The 11,417-nt window shown below is 41.3% G+C and overlaps 1 long non-coding RNA gene across 4 annotated transcripts; it reads left to right on the forward strand.

Moving 5' to 3' along the window:
- Window positions 1–904: 904 nt before the first annotated feature.
- Window positions 905–8,926, forward strand: LOC148138396 (uncharacterized). 4 transcript variants are annotated; one of them, XR_015753944.1, is made up of 3 exons: window positions 905–1,558; window positions 6,707–6,853; window positions 7,493–8,926. It is a non-coding gene; the product is annotated as an uncharacterized LOC148138396 (long non-coding RNA). The 4 variants fall into 4 exon arrangements; XR_015753943.1 differs by having other exon boundaries at window positions 906–1,558; window positions 6,682–6,853; XR_015753945.1 differs by lacking the exon at window positions 905–1,558 and having other exon boundaries at window positions 2,746–6,853; window positions 7,166–8,926.
- Window positions 8,927–11,417: the final 2,491 nt, after the last annotated feature.

Raw genomic sequence — 11,417 nt, forward strand, 5'->3', positions numbered from 1 at the left:
AGGCTTCCCTCCCTTACACTCTCTTTCATTCTCTTTTCTCGTCTTTATCGCATCTGTCTATCTCCTGACAATCACTTTGTCCCATTTCTTCTTGTACTAGCTTTTTAAAAATCTATTACTCCCTGTCTCTCATTCCCTCGCTGTGTGTTTCATCACCCCTTTCCTCTTGCATTTTTTCCCTTAAACACATGAACAGGCTCAGAATAGAGGTCTATATACATGTGAAGGCAGATGGGATGAGCTTAGATTCGTTGCATGATCGGTAGTCATGATAGGCTGAAACGTCTGTTTCTGTGTTGTATTCTATGTTCTTTTTCCTATGTTCTTTCTTCTATGACAAATGTATATGAGATACAAAGGGAGCCAAATAATCTGAGGACACAGAGGGATATAGAAAGTGCAGGGGGAACTTACAGAAAACAATTCGGCAATGAAGCAGGCCGAGGGAAAGTCGCAAGAAAGCGCACAATCAAGGAAAGAGTGCGGATTATTGGGAAGTAAGGATAAAATCTGCGTGTGTATTTGGAGGACATTGGTCAGATTTTAAATGAATACTTCTCACCTACCTTTACAAAGGAGCTGGAGGGTTTTGGTGCATAAGCCAGAAAGATAGACTCTGAATTTCGTGAGCAGACTGATAGAGGAACTAAGAAGATACCTGAGGAAAAACATAAATTGTTGGAGAAACTCAGCAGCTCTGGCAGAATCCGTGAAGAGAGAAATTAGATTTAACATTGCGAGTTTGGTTACTCTTGAACAAATGGTCACCGGACTTGAAACGTTACGTCTGCTTTCATTCTTGCTGAGTTTCAACAACAATTCCTTTTTTTTTGTGTTTTTATTGTTTCAGACATCACTCGCCATGCTTTCATTTAGTTTAAGCAAATGCTGGAAGCTTCAATGGGCATAAACATGGACAAGTCCACAGGTCCGTGTCAGCAGGTTGTTGTGGAAGACAAGGGAGGAAATTACAGTGGCCCCGACTCTTAAATGCCACCGCATTCAAGGCGACGGATCAAGTGTTACGAGGTGGAACTAGTGCAATTTTAACAGTACAAACACAATGGGCTAAAGAGGTTTTTATGTACTTTAAGAACGTACCATTCCATGACTCCCCACATTTATAGTGATGGAATCCTGCGGGAAATTTCTAGCCCTCACTTCCCCACTCTACTTCCCGTATTTCAACACGTGTCCCTTTTCGCTCTTTGCTCCCCCAGAGCACGGTCAAGAGGTGAAGCATCTTGCGTTTACAGCTTTTGACCTGTCCGACGAACAGGTGCAGACCCAGAAGAGAGCCACCCTTGTCTGCCTGGTCCATGACTTTTTTTCCCGGGCTATGTGAAGTTCTCCTGGACTCCGGTTGGCGAGTAGGTGACGGGAAAAGATGTGGTGACGGAGAGAGATGCTCAGGAATTGGCTAGTCACTACAATGCAACCAGCAGGGTGACCGTCCCAGCGGACGGATGGGGACAAGAGAAGTATCCATGCAAAGTGACCCATTATCACAAAGACAGCCAAGAGGTACAATGGGAGAAATCAATCAGCAGTAAGAGAGGTATGTTTCCCCAGTGTCGTTGACAAAGTTTCAGAAAAGATTTGCAATGATGTTGCCAGGTTGGAGGGTTTGAGTTACAGGGAGAGGCCGAAAATGCTGGGGTGCTATCCCTGGAGCGTCGGAGGCAGAGGAGTGACGTTATAAAAGTTTATAAAGTCAAGAGTAGCATGAATAGAGTGAAGACCGAAGGTCTTTTTCCACGAATGGGGGCAGTCCCAAACTGGGGGACATAGATTTAAGGTGAGGGTAAAGCTCTAAAATGGAATTAAGGGGAAACCGTTTTGGAGAGAAGGTAGTGAGTGTATGGAATGAGCTGACAGATGAAGTGGTGGAGGCTGGTACAATAACATTTAAATTTTTAAACATTTATAAGGCATCTGGATGGGTATATGAATAGAACAGATTAGAAGGGTTTGGGACAAATGGTAGAAAATGTAACTCGAATAATTTCGGATATCTCGTTGGCACGGACGAATTGGACCAAAGTTGTAATTGTGTTGTATGTCTATATGCCTCTAGTACTCTGTAACTCACAAAGATTGGCTCTGATCACGTCCTTCTATCCAAGCTGAGCCCAAATCCAAATGTTGCATAATTAAAATTTTGTACAGTTTTTCTTTATAATCATCTGTGGGATTTGGATGTCGCTGGCTGGCCAGCCTTTGTTTTTTTACCCTAGTTGTCCTCGTCGGTGTGAGCTGCCTTCTCGAATCTCAGCAGTCCACCTCTTGTGGGTTGACTCACAAAACTCTTAGGAAGGGAATTCCAGGATTTAGACCCAGTGGCAGTCAAGGAACGGCGATATTTTTCTAAGTCAGGATAGTGAGTGACTTAGAGGAAAACTTGCAGATTGTGTTATTCCCACGTGTCTGGACCCTTGTCCTTCTGGATCGAAGTGGTAGTGGGTATGGAAGGTGCTATGTTTAGTGAATATCTGCAGTGTAGCATGTAGATATTCTAGACTACTGCTGCTAACCATTGGTGGAGGAGGGAGTGGCTGTGTGTCGATGTAATGTCAATCAATCAGGATCCTTTTAGCTAGATGGTGTCAAGCTTCGTGAGTGTTGTTGCAGAATCCATCATCCACGCAGCTTCCTCATTATTCCAATCAAAATGTGTGACTTCACACATATTGCATTAAAATGTATCTAAAAACTGTGCACCTATTCCACCAACGTCTTCCTATTCTCTTGAGATAAATGACGGTCTTCTTGAGGTGGTTGTTATCGGTTCAACCATTGTTCATCTGACTGTGTGAATAGACTTCTCCTGCTTTGCGTTGCTCGCCTGAATGAAAGTCACATTTTATACATCAATAATCTTTTTTCTTATTTCTTATAGGACTCTGTGAAGGGATAGGGAAGTATTTCTTCTGTTCCAGAGATGCATGCAGATCGAAAGAAACACGTACACAGACACGCCCACATGCACAGAAAAAGATACAGGACACATTACACACATAGGCAGACAGATGCACACACAAGCATACGAACAAATATACACACAGAAAGCCATAAACACACGTACACACACCCGCACACACACGCGGACAGATACACGCATCTATCATATTAGGAAGCAAGGCCAAGGTCTTCGTAACTAAATTACTACTATAATAGATAAATACTACCCTTTTGAACTTTTGCAGTCTGTTTGACGTAGGTAAGAGTCCCGAGATTTTGATACAGATTGCAGATGGAAGAGTAATATTGTCAGGATTGTGAGTGTTTTGGAGAGGAGCTTGCAGATTCTGATGTTCCCATTCATCTGCTTCCTTTGTCCTTAAGATAACATTTGTGGTGTTACCAAGTGTTGTTCTGGAGAATTGTTAAATTTTTGCAGTCTAACTTGTAGATAGTACACATTGCTGGTAATGAGTGTCAGCGATGGAGGGAGTGGATGCTTGTGGATGTTGGGCCAATTAAGTAGACTGCTTTGAACTGGAGTCCAGTTGAGTTATTCAGTCACAGAGTCATAGAGGTGTACAACATGGAAACAGACCCTTTGGTCCAACTCTTCCTTGCAGACCAAATATTCCCAGCCCAATCTAGTCCCACCTGCCAGCACCCGGACCATATCCCTCCAAACCCTTCCTATTCATATACCATCCAAATGCCTCTTAAATGTTGCAATTGTACCAGCCTCCACCACTTCCTCTGGCAGCTCATTCCATACACGTACCACCCACTGTGTGAAAAAGTTGCCTATGAGGTCTCTTTTATATCTTTCCCCTCTCATCCTAAACCTATGCCTTCTAGTTCTAGACTCCCCGACCCCAGGGTAAATGCTTTGTCTATTTATCCTATCCATGCCCCTCATAACGTTCTAAACCTCTATTAGATCACCTCTCAGCCTCCGAAACTCCAGGCAAAACAGCCCCAGCCTGTTCAGCCTCTCCCTACAGCTCAAATCCTCCAACCTTGGCAGCATCCTTGTAAATCTTTTCTGAACTCTTTCAAATTTCACAACATAGGAAGGAGACTACATTTGCACGCAATATTCCAACAGTGGCCTAACCAATGTTCTCTACAGCCGGAACATAATCTTCCAACTCCTCTACTTAATACACTGACCAATAAAGGAAAGCATGCCAAACGCCTCCTTCACTCACCTATCTACCTGCGATTCCACTTTCAAGGAGCTATGAAACTGCACTCTAAGGTCTCTTTGTTCAGCAACAGTCTCTAGGACCTTACCATTAAATGTATAAATTATGCTAAGATTTGCTTTCCCAAAATGCAGCACCTCGCATTTGCTACTTCTCTGACCATTGGCCCATCTAGTCAAGATCCTGTTGTAATCTGAGGTAACCTTCTTCGCTGTACACTACACCTCCAATTTTGGGAGTGTCATCTGGAAATTCACTAACCGTACCTCTTATTGCTCGCATCCAAATCATTTCTGCAAATGACAAAAAGCAGAGGAGCCAGCACCAATCCTTGTGGCACTCCACTGGTCACAGGCCTCCAGTCTGAATACCATCCCTGCACCACTATCCTCTGTCTTCTACCTTTGAGACAGTTCTGTATAAAAATGGCTAGTTCTCCCGGTATTCCAAGGGATCTAACCTTGCTAATCAGTCGAACGCCATACTGAAGTCCATATAGATCACATCTACCGCTCTCACCTCCATCAATTGTCTTTGTTACTTCCTCAAAAAACTCAAGCGAGTTTATGAGACATGATTTCCCATGAACAAAGCCATATTGACTGTCCCTAATGAGTACGTGCCTCTCCAAATACATGTACATCCTGTCCCTCAGAATACCCTCCAACAACTTGCCCAGCACCGACGTCAGGCTCACTGGTCTAGAGTTCCCTGGCTAGTCCTTACAACCCTTCTTAAACAGTCTCACCTCGTTAGCCAACCTCCAATCTTCTGCCACCTCACCTGCGACTATTGATGCTACAAATGTCTCAGCAGGGGTGCCAGCAATCACTCATCTAGCTTCCCACAGAGTTCTAGGATACACCTGATCAGTTCCTGGGTATTTATCCATCTTTCTGCGTTTCAAGACCTCCAGCAATTCCTTCTCTGTAATTTGGACATTTTGCAGGGTGTCACCATCTATTTCCCTACAGTCTATATCTTCCATATTCTTTTACACAGTAAATACTGATGCAAATTGCTCATTTAGTATCTCCCTCATTTTCTGTGGCTCCACATAAAGGCGTCCTTGCTAATCTTTGAGGGCCCTATTTTCTCCATAGTTACTCTTTTGTCCTTACCGTATTTGTAAAAACTCTTTGGATTCTCCTTTATTTTATTTGCCAAAACTATCGCTGTCCCCTTTTTGCCCTCCTGATTTCGCTCTTAAGTATATTCCTACTGCCTATATCCTCTTCTAAGTATTCACTCGATCTATCCTGTCTATTCCTTACATATTCTTCCTTCTTTTTCTTAACCAAACCCTCAATTCCTTGAGTCATCCAGCATTCTCTGTACCTACCAGCCTTTCCTTTCACCCTAACAGGAATATACTTTCAATGGATTCTCGTTATCTCATTTCTGAGGGCTTCCCATTTTCCAGCCATATCTTTACCTGTGAACTACCCCCAACCAGCTATCGAAAGTTCTTGCCGAATATCGTCAAAATTGGCATTTCTCCAATTTAGAACTTCAACTTTTGGATCTGGTCATCCTTTTCCATCATTATTTTAAATCTAATAGAATTATGGTTGCTGGCCCAAAGTGCTCCCCCACTGACACCTCAGTCACCTGTCATGCCTTATTTCCCAAGAGTAGCTCTCAAGTTTAGCACCTTCTCTAGAAGGTCCATCCACATACTGAATCATAAAATCTTCTTGTACACACTTAACAAATTCTTCTCCATCTAAACCCTTAATACTATGGTGGTTCCAGTCTATGTTTGGAAATTTAAAATGGCCTACCATAATCACCCTATTATTCTTACAGATAACTGAGATCTCCTTATAAATTTGTATCTCAATTTCCCTCTGACTATTAGGAGGTCTATTATAAAATCCCAATGACGTGGTCATCCCTTCCTTATTTCTCAGTTCCACCCAAATAACTTCCCTGGATGTATTTCAGGAATATCCTCCTTCAGCACAGCTGTAATGATTTCCTGGACAATGATAAACACCAGTGTGTTGATAATGGGGATGCAGCAATGGTAACGCCACTGAATGCAAAAAGTTGTTGGTTCGATTATCTCTTCTTGGATTCTATCAAAATATGTTGGACTAGTGTGGTGAAAAAGCTTATTTAATAAATCATAATTTTAAAGCTTTTGTCATGGGACAAAGAAAGGTAAATGTCATGGGGTTAGTGATGCTGTTACCTGGCCTAATCTCAAAGAACGATGCCATGATTGTACACAAGTATTTGCATTGTCTCCTGTTTTTTGGCAAAGGCAGATTCATCAGAGATCTGCAGATACTTTGAATGTTCTGCTGCAGGAAACATTGGGTATTCAGTCGTTGTATGTATTCCAGGCTGATAGATTTAAGATAAACATAGAACCAATACAATTGGCATAAGAAAAGTTAGTATGGAAAGTACAACATGATCTTATTGAAATACAGGACATTTTGAAAACTTCACCGGATCACCTCACACTGTTTGTTTTTTTATTTCATTCTTTGATATTGATGGCAAGACCGGTGTTTATTACCTGATCCTAGCTATCCCGTGAGAAGATGGGGGTGAGCTGCCTTGTTGAACCGCTGCATTTCATGTGCTGTCAGTTGACCCACAATGCGCGTACTGGGAATTCTAGAATGTTGACCCTGCAACACTGAAGGAACGGCGATATATTTCCATGTCAGATGGTGAGTGGTTGAAAGGGGAATTTGCATGTGCTGGCATTACAATGCATCTGCTACTCTTATCCTTCTAAAAGGAGATGACCATACTTTTTTAAAGTGCTTTCGGAGAATCTTTGGTGAATGTCTGCAGTGCATCTTGTAGATAGTACACTCTGATGATATTGAGTAGCGGCAGTGGAGAAAGTGAATGTGTGTGGATGTCATAGCAATCAAGTGGGATACTTTCTCCTTGATGAGGTCAAGCTTCTTCAGTGTTGTTGGAGCTGCACCCTTCTCGGGCAATATTCACTCACAATCCTGACTTGTGCCTTGCAGATTTTGAACAGGCTTTGGCGAGTCAGGATGAGAGTTTCTTGCTGCCGAATTCCTCGTCTTTGACGGCCCTGTATTTACATGGAGAATTCGGTTGAGTTTCTGATTAATGGTTTCCCCCAGGTCATACTTTTTTACATTCGTACATTATTTCTCTGTCTCACATCTGTGTTCTTGAATTCCACCCACTCACTTAGCACTGCACGCATCCACTCCGATAGTCCAAGGGATGTGCTGTTATTAAAAACAGGCTATTGTTTTTGAATGTGAAACTTTACAATGTGTTGTTGCTGAAGCGAACTAGCTGTTGTGTGTTTGCTTCTTTTGCAGCAAAGAGGATACAGACACAACAGGGTTTTGATAAATCAACCTATACTTTCCTCATCTCCAAAAGCATCTTATACATGATCACAATCATTATCGTATTGTTCAAAATGAGGGTATGTATCAGAGAAGTTCTGAAAGGATGAATTATTCTGCATTCGTCGAAACCCAAATTCAACACCCTTCATGCTTTTAGACTCCGGTGAGAATTATTTTTTTCACATGTCACTGGACGTAATTGATTCGAATTCAACTATCTCTAGCAAAGTGAGATAGTAATTAATCAATAAGTTGCCAATCATGTGGGCTCCTCTGTATTGAAGAGATAAAACACAGACAGGGTGACCATTTGCAGATTACCGGTTTTCTGCCCGTAAAAATGTTTTACCTGCTACTTGAACATACCGTCGTGTTCCTGGGCCCACATTTCTGTCTCGAACCTGCTGCAATACTCCAGCAAGCTCAGAACAAGCTAGAGGAACAGCGTTAATGTTCCGCATTGGAACCTGCGGCCTTCAGAACTCGGTCTGAAGTCCAATTATTTTAAGGCCTGAACACCTTTTGCCAAAGAAAGAGAGGAGCAGAGACAAAATTCAAATGGAGGAGAGATAGGGGTACAGCAGGTAAGATAGTGATTGAAAGGTTGCAAGTCAGCTGGCGAGCTGTACATGTGAGATAAAAAAAGATATGGTGGGGAAATGGAAGTCAAGACTACGAGAGGAATAGACACAGAGTGGGATTTAGAACAGTGCTGAAGGATATACGAAAGGTTGGGAAATCACACAGAAATCCTATTCTTAACAAAAAGAAGGAAATATGAATAAACAGTTAAGGCGAGTCCATAAGAGAAAGAAATATGGAATTTGCGAAAGGAAAACAGTCTTATTTATGTGGAATATATTTCAGACTTTACACCAGAAAGTCAAACGAAATGTTATGTTTCATGGACCACCTGTATTGCCCTATTGCCCCACTCTTGCCTCATAATCCAGCAATATTTGTTCCAATAGGCTTCTCTCCAATTGTCCACTTGCGATTTACAGTTGAGTCCATTTCCATGCCAATTCTGTTAAATGGGTCCTTTTCAAAACTCACCGTAAGACATGAATCACTTACTCAGATTCTTTCAAGAATCACATCGACCTGTTCCTCTGGTTTCTGCGATTCCATTCCACTCCTGTTTCAATTTGTTTCTCGATCCCTTCTAGTCTTCGGGAAAACTGGCAAGAAGTTTTGATTAACTAAGCCGGGACAGGAAGAAAATAACGAAACAAATCATGGATCAAACCATATCCTTCAAAACTATTTGCAAGTAGGAGGAGAGAAAATCAAATGTATTTACAAAGTTGATACTCTGTCAGTTTCTATCATTGATAAATGTCTTGAAATGTTACGTTCGTGCAATGCCATCGAAATTAAAATAAACAGTTATTGAACACGTGGGATTGCAAAACATTAGTATTTCTTCTTTTATTTCCTCACTCGTTAACCTTTCAACAGAGCAGATTTAACTTTTGCACTTGTTCCTATCAGTTAATACTTTCCCTTTTGCTCACTAAGTAGTTATGGTTAGATTGAATTATTTGCACACCTATTTCCTTGCTTCGATCTTTGGTATTTCATCATTGGAATTGTTAACAAACAAAGGATTGATATACTTTAATGGTTTGCATTTTTGGTTTGTTGATACTTGTAATGATTACGCCCTGAATATTGCCATTCAAACATACAAGATAGTTGTTGGACAGTTTGATTGAAAACAAGATATTTTTTAATGAGGAAAGTATTAGTTATCTATCTCATTTTATCCATTAATTGACTCACTTACTAAGCCATCTTAGGGGTCAGCCAAGAATCCATCAATTACTATGCATCTGATATCCTCAGTATGGAATTCATTATTATATGAGTTATGTTTAAAGGGATTAGGACTCTACTCACTGGGGTTTAGAAGGCTGAAAGGTGATCTCATTGAAACATATAAGATTCTTAAGGAGCTTGAAATGATAAATGAAATGACTTTTTCCGTTCACAGAGGAGTCTGGGACTAGATGGCATTGTTGCAGATTAACGGCGCACCAAATTAGGAAAGAGAAAAAGAGAAATCTCTGCTCTCAGTGGTTTTGTGAGTCTTTGGAAATTTGCCACAAACAATTGTTGGGCTAGTGTCCTTATGAATATTTAAAGTTGATATGGATAGACTCTTGATCAGTCTGGGAATTAAGTGCTACAGGGAAAACGTTGTGTGGACGTGAGGAATATTGAATCAGCCCTGATGCTATTAAAAAGAGAACAGGCTCGAATAACCAAGTCCTCATTCTATTCAATATGGTCTTTTGGTCTTATTATCACATATAGGTCAGACCACATAAGGAAGGCAGTCTGTCTTGCCGGAAGGGGATAGAAAGATTTTTTTTTGTTTTAAATTATTCCTTAGATTTGCATTCTATTGGTTGGCAAGATTAAATTTGAATGCATTGTCCCAGGTGCAAATATTAGGCTCAGAAAGTTTAGCTCCAGTAACACCACAAGTATTGCATGGCAGAAATGGATGAAGGGCTCTGGAAGCTGTAAGGCTTAATGTCATTTATTAACGGAGGTATCGAAGATAAACATAGAACATAGGAGCAGGCGTAGGCCCTTCGGCCCTTTGAACTGCTCCACCATTTAATATGATCATTGCTGATTATCCAAACTTGATCCCGCTTTCTGACTATATGCTACGATCAATAAATCCACCTCCTGCTTGTAAATATAAGAACTGGGAGGTTAAGTTGGAATTGGAGAAAAGGCTGCAGTCAGAGTACTGCAAAGAAATTCAGATCACGGCAGTCCCAAAATTATGTCAGGAGGCGATCTCTAGTGGTATTACTGTCGGAGTGTTAATCCAGAGACCATAGTAATGTTCTGAGCACCCAGGTTTGAATCCTGCATGGAATTTTATATCAATAAAAATCTGGAATTAGAGTCTCATGGAACTATTGCTAAGTACTAGGAAACAATCATTTGGTTCAATAGTGTCCTTAAGGGAAGGCAACTGCCATCATTATGTCGTCTGGCCTACGTGTAATTCCAGATCAACAGCAATGTGCTCGACACTTAATTGCCCCCTGCAATTGGAACTAAAAGCTGACTCAGCAAGCGACACCCTCATCCCGTGAGCCAAATAACAACGCGAAACCAGAAAAGTTACAAAGACTATTGACAAGGCATTGACAAAGCTGAAAAAACTCAGTTTTGTGGAGAGATGGCATAGTCTGTGGCTATTTGACTTGAAATGAGAGACGAAAGGGCAGACCGGTTTGAATTGAACAAAACTATTTTGTTCTAAACATGACAATTGGATGTCCCGATTTTACTTATTTAGGAAACCAGGAGAGATAAACATAGGCTAACATTTAGGAGGTTTAGCAGCGTTTAGAGAAGAAATTATTTGCCTAAACAAATGTGAATCTTTCAGCCAGAAACAGTGGCAGCAGCAGATATAACACAATGTTTGGGACACATTTGGATCTGCACTAGAAATGCCATACACTAGACGTCTGTGAACCAGCTGAGTGGGAATTGGCTGAATGGCCACTTATCAGACAGCTGGGACATCACAGGTTACTGTCACAGAAATGGAACAAAATGTCATAGAATCCCTACATTGCAGAAAGAGACCATCAAGATTGTGCTAACGATCTGAACACCAACTTACCCAAAATGACACTTCACTCTGTACCCGTAACCCTGCATTTACTATGGCTAATCCACATAGGCTACATATCCTTGGACACTGCCATGGCCAATTGACTTATCCAGCATACCTTAGAACTGGGGGACACCCTTCATGTCCAAGACTCATGAAGGATCTGAGATCACATCGTGCTTAAATTTTTGCTTGTATATCATTAAAAGTGGAGACTGATAGAAAGGAGCGAGGGCAGAA

This window comes from Chiloscyllium plagiosum, unplaced genomic scaffold (assembly GCF_037043375.1).
Source record: "Chiloscyllium plagiosum isolate Xiang-an unplaced genomic scaffold, Cpla_swu_hap1 HiC_scaffold_40, whole genome shotgun sequence".
NCBI lineage: Eukaryota > Metazoa > Chordata > Chondrichthyes > Orectolobiformes > Hemiscylliidae > Chiloscyllium > Chiloscyllium plagiosum.